Source organism: Aphelocoma coerulescens, chromosome 2 (genome assembly GCF_041296385.1).
Source record: "Aphelocoma coerulescens isolate FSJ_1873_10779 chromosome 2, UR_Acoe_1.0, whole genome shotgun sequence".
NCBI lineage: Eukaryota > Metazoa > Chordata > Aves > Passeriformes > Corvidae > Aphelocoma > Aphelocoma coerulescens.
In genome coordinates this window covers 23,484,130-23,496,665 of record NC_091015.1, presented here as the reverse complement: position 1 = coordinate 23,496,665, position 12,536 = coordinate 23,484,130, and the positions used below count along the sequence as shown (strand labels likewise).

General features: G+C 42.4%; 1 long non-coding RNA gene across 2 annotated transcripts; it reads left to right on the top strand.

The window, feature by feature from the left end:
* The first annotated feature begins 2,262 nt into the window (after nt 1-2,262).
* Nucleotides 2,263-5,984, top strand: LOC138105647 (uncharacterized). 2 transcript variants are annotated; one of them, XR_011148592.1, is made up of 3 exons: nt 2,263-2,564; nt 3,856-3,972; nt 5,644-5,984. It is a non-coding gene; the product is annotated as an uncharacterized lncRNA (long non-coding RNA). The 2 variants fall into 2 exon arrangements; XR_011148593.1 differs by lacking the exon at nt 2,263-2,564 and adding an exon at nt 3,273-3,464.
* The last annotated feature ends 6,552 nt before the right edge of the window (nt 5,985-12,536 follow it).

The following is a 12,536-nucleotide window of genomic DNA, read 5'->3' as shown; positions in this document are numbered from 1 at the left end:
TACTTTTTTTGCCCTAATTCTTTACCCCAACCCACTGGGAGCAGGGGAAAGTGAGCACGTGGCTGTCTGGCCTTTAACTACCTGCTGGGCTAAGCTTACCAAGAAAGTTGCTTGCCTAAAAACAAACAAAAGCCCAAACGAACAGAGAAAAAACCACAACCCAAGATTTCTTCTCAGGTCTAGTAATCTTCATTTTTTTGTTCATCTTCACAGCAAAATACTCATGATTGTTGGTAGGTATTTCACTGGGCAGTAGATTTAATATTTTCATGGCCACGAGTTGCACCCTGTTGCATTAAGCATTATGTGATACATGTCTGTAGAGCTCTCACAATTAAATAGTGAAGGAAAGTGAGCTAGGACAAGACTGCAGCAAGGAGCTGTGGTAGCATATAACCACTTTGCTGCTGCTGTTCTTCTTAGTACCTACCTATAACAAGGTTTTAATTTACTACTTTACAGTACTGAAGTGATAACTTTTTGGGGCATTTTGGTTAATGATGGCAACTTGGCTTCACAGTTCTTTATGGGAAGCTCTCTTTTAAATGGCTGGTGCAAAAGTCAGGAATGACTTTGTTCTTGCACCTTAAAACTGATGTGAATATATACCAGTAATTTAACTACAAGGGAAAAAAGCCATTAGAATATAATGTGTTTGATACATTCCGTTAAAACCAGTCAACAGCTCTTAGCTGCCAGTTTGTTGACACATCCTTTAAATTCCTTGTGAACAACCTGCAGACTACTTGCATGAATTGCTTGTGGAACAGTTTTGAACAGAGATAACACCCAGTAATACTTCAGGGAAAAATCAACAAGCCCTCAAACCCTAAGAGCACTGAATATACCATTTCTTAGGAAACATTTGCTTTTTTTTTTTTTTTTTTTAATTCTGCACATAAAACCACTCCTCAGTTGCAGTTTGGTAAGAGCTTTGATAGTTTATTCGTCTTGGGTGACTGCTCAAGTACATGCTTTGCTCTGTTAGGGGTTTTAGTCTTGTTAGATGTCAATGGAGTAGCCATTAAAGGGCCTGCCATCTTATTAGCAATAAAGGAATGGATTAAGTAAAGGTGTAATGCTGACAATATTTCATTTTCATAGCAGAGAAATGAAATGCAGGAGAGAAGGGGTGCAGAGGCTATGATCCTGATTGTGAGTTCCAGAGGCTGTGCTGTGGGTCTCAGCACAGGTCTTCAATGACACTATAAAACTCTGTAAGATGCACACTATTTCTTAGAGTTTTCCATATCTACAGCCATGATAGCTGCTTTAATCTCTGATTAAGGAACAGGATCTACAGAGTATCCTACTCTACCAGTTGCAAAGTAGGCATATCATACGATGACAGAAAAGCATCAGCAGCGTATTTGGGTCAACTTCCCACTATGACTTATTAAGCCTTTTATAAAATAAAGCTCAAAGACCTTATTAATATCAACAAGGTGTGTTATAGTCACTCTTAATGGCAGGGATTAACCTTGTCATGGTTTGGTGCTTTCGTTACAGTGCTAACAGCAAGCTAGGCTTATCATTCTGTTCACTGTACTGTATCTTTACTGAGTGCAGCGAATAGCTGATTTGGTCTTATTCACAGCAGTGAAATGATATTTCAGGATTTCAACTTTCAGGATATTATGAATTTCTTCTGCAAAGCATGGATCTAAGCCTTGAGATACTGTGGCTAATCAATTATATTAATTTTTTGTTGAAGCGGTGAAACAAATTTTCTGACCTCTTATGTATTTCCGTAGTTGTGAATCAGCCAGGAGAATTGTGGGGACATAACAGACCTTCTAAAAAAATGAGAACAAAATTTTAATACTGAGCTAATGTTGAGCTATAAATGTAGGGCTAGATTCTAATCTCAGTTGAGGAAGGTGCAGGAGATGTATTTCAGTATCCCTTAAATCCGTATTAGTGGTATTCAGTATCCCTGTTAGTGGACTGTGCTGTATTAAAACTGAGAGGCCATGGACGGGACTGGAACAGACAGAGTGTTTTGGAAAAGTGCTACTATTCCAGAGAAAACAAACTAACCTCAACACTTATCTACAGATTTTAACCATTGAAAGAATGCTCCTGTTTATTCCGAACATCAGTGATCCTGTCAGTACAGAGCTGGTCAGCTAAAGCACACTATAACATTTTAAAGTGCACCTGCAACTTCCCAGAAAAGTGACTGTGTTCCCTTAAAATTTAAGGCGCTAAAATATTTGTGTATCCTTTATTATTTTAGGCTTTTCACCTGTGAATCTGTCTTCATGCCAGGGAACATCTTGAGCCTGATTTCTGCCTCCAATAGAATAAATGGCAAGTTTTCACAGGACAGGTGAAAATACTCAAGACCTCAGAGACTCAGATAATACATGTCTTTCTAAAGTAGACTGGATAACTAGAGAGAAAAACTTGCCACAGCTGTGTATCTTATTGACTCTAATGCACATTATGTTGGAAAGTAGGACAATTAACAGTTTAACATAATGACAGAACATGAAGAACGGTCTCAAGGATGGCTCAATAGATTCACTTCAAAGTCAGGCAGAATCCACATCTGGGAAGAGGTAATGCCTTTGTCTGCAGCTTTCCTGGAGTGAGGGTTCACATAATTTTTTTCTTTCTTAACAGCTGGGGAAAAAACTCAGGGGACTTGCTGTGATTGAACCAAATCTCAAGGTGAAATGTTTCAATTCAGCTAGTAAAGGCTGCCATAAATACACAGAGGAGATTAATGCATCTTTTTATAAAGGGGGCAGGAGGGGTAAAAAGGTGTTCTCACTGCTGGAGTTCCTCAGTGGAGTCTGCCAGGATGCCCTGAGGTGCTTAAGACCTCCAAACATACACACAAAGTAACCCCCCATCTTCTGGGCTCACCCTCGATGCTCTCCTGCCAGGCATGAGCACCTCTGCATTTTTATTAACTTGACATTATAATTCATTTTACTCTCATGTTTTATATCAATCTATTTCTGCCAGTTACTTATAAATTATTTGGGAACAGGGTTTCCAAATGGAGGTCTGAGTATCAAAGGCAGAGTTATGATTCTATATGTCAGATAAAATCCTGTCTCCATGTGTGTGTGTGAGGTGGAGGTGTGGATGACCAGCTGGAGTTCATCTGCTTCATGCTCTGAACATTGCAGAGGTCCACACACAGTCAGAAGTGTGCTCAGAAATGAGGAGGGTATGCAACTAGACGTTCACAGGAGCACCAGAGAGGTGCTGCTGCAGGTCTCCTGCTGAAGATCTGAAAACTCTGGCTGGATGAACGAATGGTTCTGGTCCTGGCAGCAGAGATGAAAGAACTGCAGCCCACTTGATGGAATGCATAATGGTTATTCTGGTTTGTCAGGACACTCAAGACCACTGGTACCTATTTCTAAGCAAGTTCTAAGAAACATCTGGATCTTCCAGAGAACTGATTGCATCCAAAGCTACACACTACCTTCAAATCCTTTGTTTTGGTAATCCTAATAAGCGTTTATCTACAGGCTACAGCTTTATAGTATTTTGTTTTGTTTTGCCTTTTTTTTTTTTTCCCCCCCTTCTCCATTCCAATTTGAACCACTTTAGTGGAGTAAAGGGGTGAGAATTAGATCTGCTTTCTCCAACTGAGATGGAAAAACATCCAGGGAATATAGGGTGTCTCTTGCAGTTCTTGTGCTTTCAACTCCAACTATACCTTGTTAATACCCAAAATGTTTTCATCTGTACTGGGACAAGTGCCAAAAGTTAGAGCTGGCCTAAATACAAGGAAACAGCAGATGAATTGCCCGCTCAGCTCTCTCATGCATAAGCTAATGGTATCAGTGGACCTGGTCCTATTTTCTCATTTGTGGACATCCTTTTATGCAGATTCATCCTGTTTGGACACCAGAGACGGGAAGAAAACCTAATGTGCCTTTGAAATTTAACACACTGCATTTCAAGAGGGATCTGGAGAAATGGCTTAAATCCCTTGCAGAAACAAAGGTATTTAAAATCCTGGTTAATAGGGACACAGAAAAAACTGGCATGATTTCCCTTTTGCTTATGTTTCAGCTAAGCTTTAAGTTCAGGACCATGGTGTTGAGGCAAAGAGAAACACCAGGGCAGCTAGCAGACAGTAAGCCATGACTGTGGTGATCCCCATGTCTCCTCTGGAGGAAGGTTTGAGGTTGCAGGATCATTTACTTAAGAAGGCCATTCAAGTCCCAAATCTGCATTCTCCTTGAAGATTCAGGTTTCTAGTTTGAACCCCTTTCCTCTCTGAACACAAATGAGGAACTAAACTAGAAGTGAGTAATCAGAGATGTCCCCAGTGAGGACAAAATTATTTTAATGTAATCCAGAACACTGTAAAAAAAATTAAAAGCATATATGAGCTGTGTGTTGAATGTATCAGGAGAAATTTTAGGTAAAATTATCATTGTGTTGGGATGTAGCTGACCCAAGTAAAGGGGACTAATGGAGCAGGGAAACTAGCATACGTTGAATGGTTGCAAAATCTTTCTGCACTGGTTTTGGATTGGCTTTGTTAAGGGATTGCTCCTCTGGGCTACTTTTCTTTAGCATTTCTCTTGAACAGATTTCTACGTATTTTCCTTTGAAGAATCCATGTATGGATCTACTGAAGGTACCAAGAGAGCAGGATTCTCAGTGGCATTGTGTCAAGTGATGACCCCCAAATCACAGATGCACTGCCGCAGTGCCTTCTCTCAGTCCTGCTGCCAAGCAGCCCTGAGGGCAGAGCCTGAGATCTGCCTCAATAAAACCAGAGCACCAAAGTGCATCAGCAGCCAGGACTAACAAGGATGAAAGGAAACCTTTTACCTCTCCTTCATGAATAGCACCTAGGTTTCAAAAGTGTCCCTCAATGCATGTCCACACCAGGGCTAGCCTCCCTGGAGGGCTGCAGGGAGGAGGACAGACAAGACCTTCTCTCAGTGACTAGATTTGGGTTAGCAAGTTGGAGGGTGAGTGATGGTGCTGTCTTGTCTGGAGGGCCCAAAAGCTGGTTCCTCAGCATGTGTTCACTGGGAGACCCAGGAAGCAGCTGGGCTGAGTCATCCCCATTCCCACCTGATGCACCCACTATCAGGCAAATCTGCATCTTTTATGGTTTCGAAGCCCAAAGCTTGGCATCACAGCAAAACTAAGAGACCTGAAGTCCCAGTTCATGTTCAGCTTAGTCTACAGATGAGTATAGCTCCAATTTCAGTTACCTTATTGTTCTGCTGAGCTTGCCCAGCCCTGCTGAGGGTGATACCAAGCAGCCAGGCATTGCTTCTGTGACCACTCTCACACTGTGGTCATAATGTTTGACATCATGCACATTCCCATTTTCTCTGTGTTCCTGACTTTTTAAAATGAGGTTAGACATTACTTCATAGAGTGAAACTATTTCACCACAGTAATGACTAAGATTTTCCTGTTTAGGGGGAAGGACTTGCCTTATTTAAAGTTCTGAGGAAATCTCTTCTATGACATATTTTTACCAGGGAAGCAGCAAGTACTGCTTTATTTCTAGTTCTTCTGAGTAATTAGCATTATGACTATTCTTCTATGCATACATACTACGTCTTATGTTCAATTCCACTTCTTACTTCTAGTTGTCAAAAATTACTATAAATTAAATAAACATGTGTTTCCCCCACATTACAGCGACTGCATCCTGAGAACTTCCCTGTGCAGCCTCAGTGCTGCTACACAGAAAGAGACACTGAGGCACAGAGAGGGCAAATGGCTTGCAGATTTAGACAGAGCCAGGCACAACTCCCAAATCTACCGAGTCCTAGTTAAGTGCCTCGGCTGCAAAATAGGCCTTCTTTTATGGACATTACAGCTGTGATTTGCAATGAAGCTTACAGAATCTACTTATGCCATCCCGTGAGATTTGAGCACCTAACTCCTTTAGTACCTTTGAAAATCCATTTGAAAATACTTTCTCATCCTTTTTTTGGTATAAAAGACTGTCTTCTCTATTTCCCATTTAAGATTATTAAAGGTGGATTTAAAGTTTAAAAATTTCTGGTTTTTTCTGACTTGGATAAAAGCTTGTAAATTCCAACATTTTACTGTTTAGTAGACTGTGTTCAGCTGTCTTTCACTGCCACCACATTGTGCAATAACTTTTGTTAAGTCCCGTATCCCATCACAGAATGAATGTTCTTACATAAATAACAGTGTCACCTCCCCAAATGTTGTGTTGAAAAATCTGTGGTGTAAGTATTTAAAGAAAGGAGTTGGGATTGCTGAGAAATATGTCTGTTATTTACCCTGCCAGTGTTCCAGCAGAGAGATGCTGAAACTAACTGCTGTGCTACATAGCTAAAAAGAAATTGAGGGAACAAGTCATCCAGCAAGTCTAGATATTGCAAAAATCAGATAGGAATTGGCTGTTTTGCATTTTTCCTTTCGGATTGAGAGCAAATTATTTTCTGGGTTGCAGTAGGTAGGCTGCAGTAGGAAGAAAAGTTACTGGGGAAGTACAGAGGACACCCTGTAACCTCTGTGCATTTCAGGGCAAACTGCCAGGCCCCAGATCCTTCTCCCCCTCTACACACAGTCCAAGCTAGTTCAGTAGAACCTCAGCAAATGTTACAGCCTTTCCTGTTTGCTCTGCACTGCTAATATATTTGTGCATTGCAAAACCTTGCATCTTCTTGAAAATATCCTTCAGGGAGGGGAGTGGGAAATCCATATTCCTATGTTTGGCAGAATCTCTTTGATGTCTCCTCTCCTCTCCTGTCATGCTTCTCTCTGTGTGAGGATAAATGCACTGCAACTGGAAGAGTGAGATAAATAGCGTAAGGAGAAATCATTATAAACCTCGGTGCTTGAGAGGTGCATTCTCGGAAACGTGCCAGTCAGAAAATCTGACCGGGCCTGAAAAATAAAAATCTTTCAAATAATAATATAGGATCTCCATGGACCATTTTCTTATGCCTCTTTCCCAAGCATGGAGCATTAAAAGATTGAAAACTCCTTTTTGCTTCATTCCATACAGCCTGAAAAACCATACAACATACTCCACATGCGTTTATAATAACAAAATACGGAATAAAAGAATTTTCCTTCTTGGGACTGTCTACAAAATGAACCTTGTCCCTGCAAAATTAAATACAAATAAAAGGAATAGGGGACCATGGTATAAGCCTATGTATTCTTCCCAGTGCTCTCCTGAATGATTAGCTTGAAAAGTGCTGAAAATGGATACTTTCTCCTGTGTTCTGTGGGGTGGTGAAGATGTATATATACATTTATTTGTAATTGAAGTGCAAGTCATATCATTTATATGGGGAATAAGCCTCTTACAGGCAGGCCCAAAAGCTTCCTTTTTTTTCTGAGAAAATTTCAAGCGCACAATGAATGTGAAAACAGCGTAAGAAACCTTTGGCCACCCAAGATGTCCCAACCATTGTTCTGCTGCATTTCTGGCCTCGTTGGAGCTGACACACAGCATAATGAGTAACAGGACTCCTCCCTGTGGTGCTCCTGAAGGCAACTTACAGGACTTGTTTGTGAATCATTCTTCCTCCCTCTTATTAACAGCAACTGCTATAATGATTTTCTGACCATAGTTATCTCCTGGAGGAAACCTTGCTGATGCAGTGTTATACTCATTATTCTGTGCAGGTTGACTTCATCAAACCTCACCTTTTGCTTTGATGCATGAATCTCAAGCATGAGAGGGATGTGCTTTTTTTTCCACAGATTACTCAGTGGGTTATTAGGGAAACCACATTTTATAAGTGGGGATTGCCCTGTTAGAAAAAGCCAATTAACACGATGAGGATTTAGGAACATTCCCTTGCCAGCTGTCTTTAAAATAATTCCAAAATCATTAAGTAGATGGCTCTATCATAAGCAATCTGCCCTGGCACTCAGCCCCTGACTTACGCTCTCTTGCCTGACCGAGATTCCCGATGTGCAAGACCTGAGGTGTGCAAGCCAGAAAGCAAGACCTGTTCCAACCTGCACCCTCCTGAATGGCTCCCAGCAAAGAAGAGGCTGGTGATACCTCTCCTCCACACTGCTCCCTCCTGCCTCCCCCGGCAATGAGCCCCAGGGCTTGGGCAGCTCTCTGCCAGCTCCCCTGTCTTTCACCTCGTGGTAATTTTCACCTGGCTGCTTGAGCACTTTTTAACAACCAGTGAAGTAAAAGCATTAAAATTGATAAAATATATTGTCATATTTCTTCTAAAAGAGGAAATGTAAAGCAGTGAGGTTTTTTATGACAACATTTTTTATCTATTTATCTTACAGGTAGGGTTTAATTACTCCCTAATTATGTTTGCCCAAGTTTGCCCCAGTTTCTTCCTTCAGATGAACACTATTCAGATCACACATTTATGGATTTACTACTCATGACATGACCAGTCTGGCATTTTCATTATCCTTCAACTTTATCTCTCCTCCTGAATCAAGGTTGGTGTCACTAATAGTATTTTTACTGCCCAGTTAACTTCAGTTCAGGATTAAGACTGCATTTTTCTCCACTTCAAATAACCACCTAAGGAAAGGAGGTCTCTTGTACTGGGGAGATTATCAGTTAAAGTGACTTTTCAGGGCCCTCATTCTTTTGTAAATGGTTTCTGTTGAATTAATTTATTATTTTCTGCCCTCATTTAAATCTCTGAAACTGTATTATTTTTTGTTCTCATCCTCCTGCTTCACTGCTGACTGTGTTTATTGATACTACACTTCTTGGGCCATTGCCCCAATAAGTACTGAGCTGTAATGTCACTTGCAGTCATTATTCAGCATTCAGAAACTTCACCTGCACTCACCAATCCTGCTTCACCAACCAACTTGATTTCATGTTTTAGGTAAGGCCCTGAGAAATATGCTAAAATACAGTCAAGTACTCAGTATCTCTGATACATTTTGCCTATCCTCTCTCTTTTCTTAAAACCATACAGTGATATTTCATTAGTCATCACTTTATGAATTCAAGCACAGAAGCACCTCGCTTCATTGCATGTTTTTCATCTCTCCTAGCTCTTTCCAGCTTCACAGGCCTCAATAGGTGGCTAACAATTTTTATTTCCATTGTGCTGGAAGCTCCGTTTTCTGTCCCCTCTCAGTTACCCATCTCTGCTGATCATACACTATTAGACTTGCTCAGATTTCCTTTGAGACACCCAGAGACTTTTTCAAATCAATGGTTCACAAGCACAGTAAGTTTGCTTTTTAACTTTTTGCCAGGTAGAGTGTACTGTAGGTTGTGCAAGGACTGCCAGAAGTTCCTCTTAAACTGTTAGTGAAGATGGTCATATATTGATTTGGTCATTGATTCATGCTCTATCATCAAATTTCATTTGGAAAGAACAGAGAAATTATTATTCTGTCTCACTTAACAAGGAATATAAAATTACCTTTTGGCACAGATGCAGTTACTTGGCATGTGATGTGTTTCCCTTTAAATGGTGAGATAAAGAATATGAGAATAGTTCATGATTATTCCTGATTATGAATCAAATCTGAACACGAAATGCTTCAAAAGGTCACTCCAAGAAATTTTCTTTCTTCCACTCTAAAAATATCTACTTATCCACCTATCTGCCGTATTCATCCTGGCTGTGCAAATACTTTAAACTGAAGTTAAAAGAAGGCCTGTTTCTAAATTAACTATGAAAAACCTTATACATCCTTAGCATACAGACACTGCCACTAAACTCTGCCATCAAATTCTGCGCTTCTTGACCTGTTTTTTGGTAACAGAAAAAGACTGGTGGGTTATGTGGTGTTTGGAGGCCATTTTGGGCATGATAATGAAATGATAGAGGTTTTGATTCTTGGAGAAGTAAGGAGAGGGCCAGAGAACTGCTGCCTTAGACTTCTGGAGGGCAGACTTTGGCCTGTGTAAGAGCCTGGTTGACAGAGTCTCTTAGGAGTCACTCCTGAAGGGCAAAGGAGTCCAGGAAGACTGGACATTCTTCAAGAAGGAAATCCTACAGGTGCAGGAGCAGGTTGTCCTCATGTGCCTAAAGACAAGCTGGCAGGAAAGAAGACCAACCTGACTGAACAGAGAGCTTTGTCTGGAAATCAGGAAAAAGAGGAGAGTCTGTGGCCTCTAGAAGAAGGAGCAGAAAACTCAGAGGGACTACAAGGATGTCATGAGGTTATGCAGGGAGGAAATTTGAGGGAACAAAGCCCAACTAGGATTGAATTTTTGCTATAAAATTTATATTTTGCTATATTAGCAAATTATATTTGCTATAGCTAAAAAGTCAGTAACAATGTTTCTACCAATATAACAAGAACAAAAGGTGGGCCAAGGAGAATCCCCGTCCTTTATTGGATGCGGGGGGAAACATAGTGACAAAGGATGAGGAAGAGGCTGAGGTACTTAATGCCTTCTTTAGTCATTAATGGTAAGAACAGTTCTTCCCTGGGTACCCAGTTGTTACAGTGGGCATACTGCAACACGCGTATCAATCAACAAGGCTCATGGAAAAGAAATATAAGGACCGACTCTTGATAGATGTTTCAGAGATGTTTATTTCTCCAGCCCATGGCCGGGGCTCTGCCCAGGAACTGCTCAATCACGGGACCCGAGGGTCCTTGCCCGTGCAGGGGAACACAAACCAACCAATGGGGAACGAGGCTGACCAGGGAGAGGGAAACCCCATGTCTCCCCCCCAGGGCCCCTCTCCCAGGACCACATGGCAGGGGGGAGGGCCCCAACATTTCACCCGTTTATTTTTAACAAAAAGAGATTTAAAACTTAACATTGAAACAACAGGATAAACATGAGATACCAAGGACAGTTTCAAAACAGAACAAGCCACCCTCTTGAGTCTTTAAATGTCCAAACAGATTCTCTGGAACATCTTAAGGCTGACAGAAGGGAGACAGGACTCTCTGAGCATGCTTTGTGGGGAAACTGAGGCAGGAGAGGGTTTCTTCTATTTGTACCTGTTGGAACGCTAAACAACAATAGTTAATCTCTTCCCTCCCCCTTTTCATCCCCCCCTCAGCATCGGAGAGGAGTTGTAGGGAAAGGGAATTTTATAGGGAAGCCATGGGGCTTCCTGTGAAAAACAGATTAGGGATAAATTGGGGATGGGGTAAACTTAGGAAAGGGTTCATATTGGGTATAGGGTAAAAGGGGAAAGTAGGCTGTGGGTAGGGAAGCTGCTGAGATGGATATTGTTTATAATTTTGTGCATAACGGCTGCCTTTGACTGGAATATCCCCAGGCCCAGTAACATTTGCTGCTTGTAAACCCTTCTTTCCTTGCACTATATCAAATTGTATAACTTCCCCATCTCCTACACTTTGCAGGTAATTTTTAGGGTTATTCCTTTTAATGGCAGTTCTATGGATAAATAAATCTTCCCCTGTATCATCTTGTGTTATAAATCCATAGTTGTTTTTTACATTGTACCTTTTCACAGCTCTTGTGATTTTCGTTGCTACAACTTCTCCTATCACATGCTTGCGTATTTGTCGTGGGTGCCGGTCCCGTGTGGCCGCTGCCTTGCCAACTCCGATGTCTCGGCCGGGCCCTCGTGTTGTGGCTGCTCCGCGCCCTCCGAGCGGCGCTGCTCCGGTGCGTGTCTGGGCTCTGCACGGCCCCGCTCTGGCGCGTGTCTGGGCTCTGTGCGGCCCCGCGTTGCCATTGCCACCGGCCCCGTGCCCTGTGAGTGGTTCTGCTCTGCAAACTCCACGCCGCTTTGAGAGCGGCCTCGTTTCAGCTCGGCGCGGCGCTGCGCGGCTTCTCATGTCGGTATGGAAACCGCTGCTTCTCCCTCCACAGGGCTCTCCGAGCCGTGTGCTCAGAGCGGGCTTCCACGCTGACCCCAAGTTCCTGGCTGCTCGTGGGGGCTGCCTGTCTGCTGCAAGTGGCCCATGGCACCCGTGGCGCCTGTGGCGTCACTCCCTCACTCGTGGTCGAGAGGCAGGGGACCCCGAGACAGGAATGGGGTCTGCAATAAGGTGCGCGCTCCCGAGGGGGTCAGGCGCATCCAGCGCAGGCACCTCTGCTGGCACGGCTGCAGTCACACGTTCCTGGGATGGCTGCCGCGTGGTCTCAGCCACAGGATTACGGCCATCCTCTGCTATAGGGGTAATGGGACCATACAAATGCTCCTCAAGAGCTTCGCTGATTACAAGGGATGGAAGGAGAGGTTCTATCGCTAGTGCATGTTCTGTTTGATCCTTTATCTCATCCCAGATCTCATACCAAAAACACCCGTGACTAGTTCCAGGAGGATCAATATCAAAAAGTAAGTCTTGAGAAATATAAAAGAAATTTTTGAAAAGCCAGATAAAAAAAAATGTTCTAGATCTCCTGGAACAAGTACTTTCCTGTTTTGTTGTTCAAGGATTCCTTTAACTTCTAGATACATTTCTTTCTGTGGCTCAGAGAGCCACATTTCCCACGATTCTTCCATAGGCCAGAGAGAATATCCAAACCAAGGCAAGAAGAGAGAGATCTAGAGTGGTTTTTACTCACGAATTTTCTGTCCTTAGGGATCAGTGTCTTGCCAGCATTTCTCCACCGTATGTTACAGTGGGGATAATGGAATAGGTGTATCAGACAACGA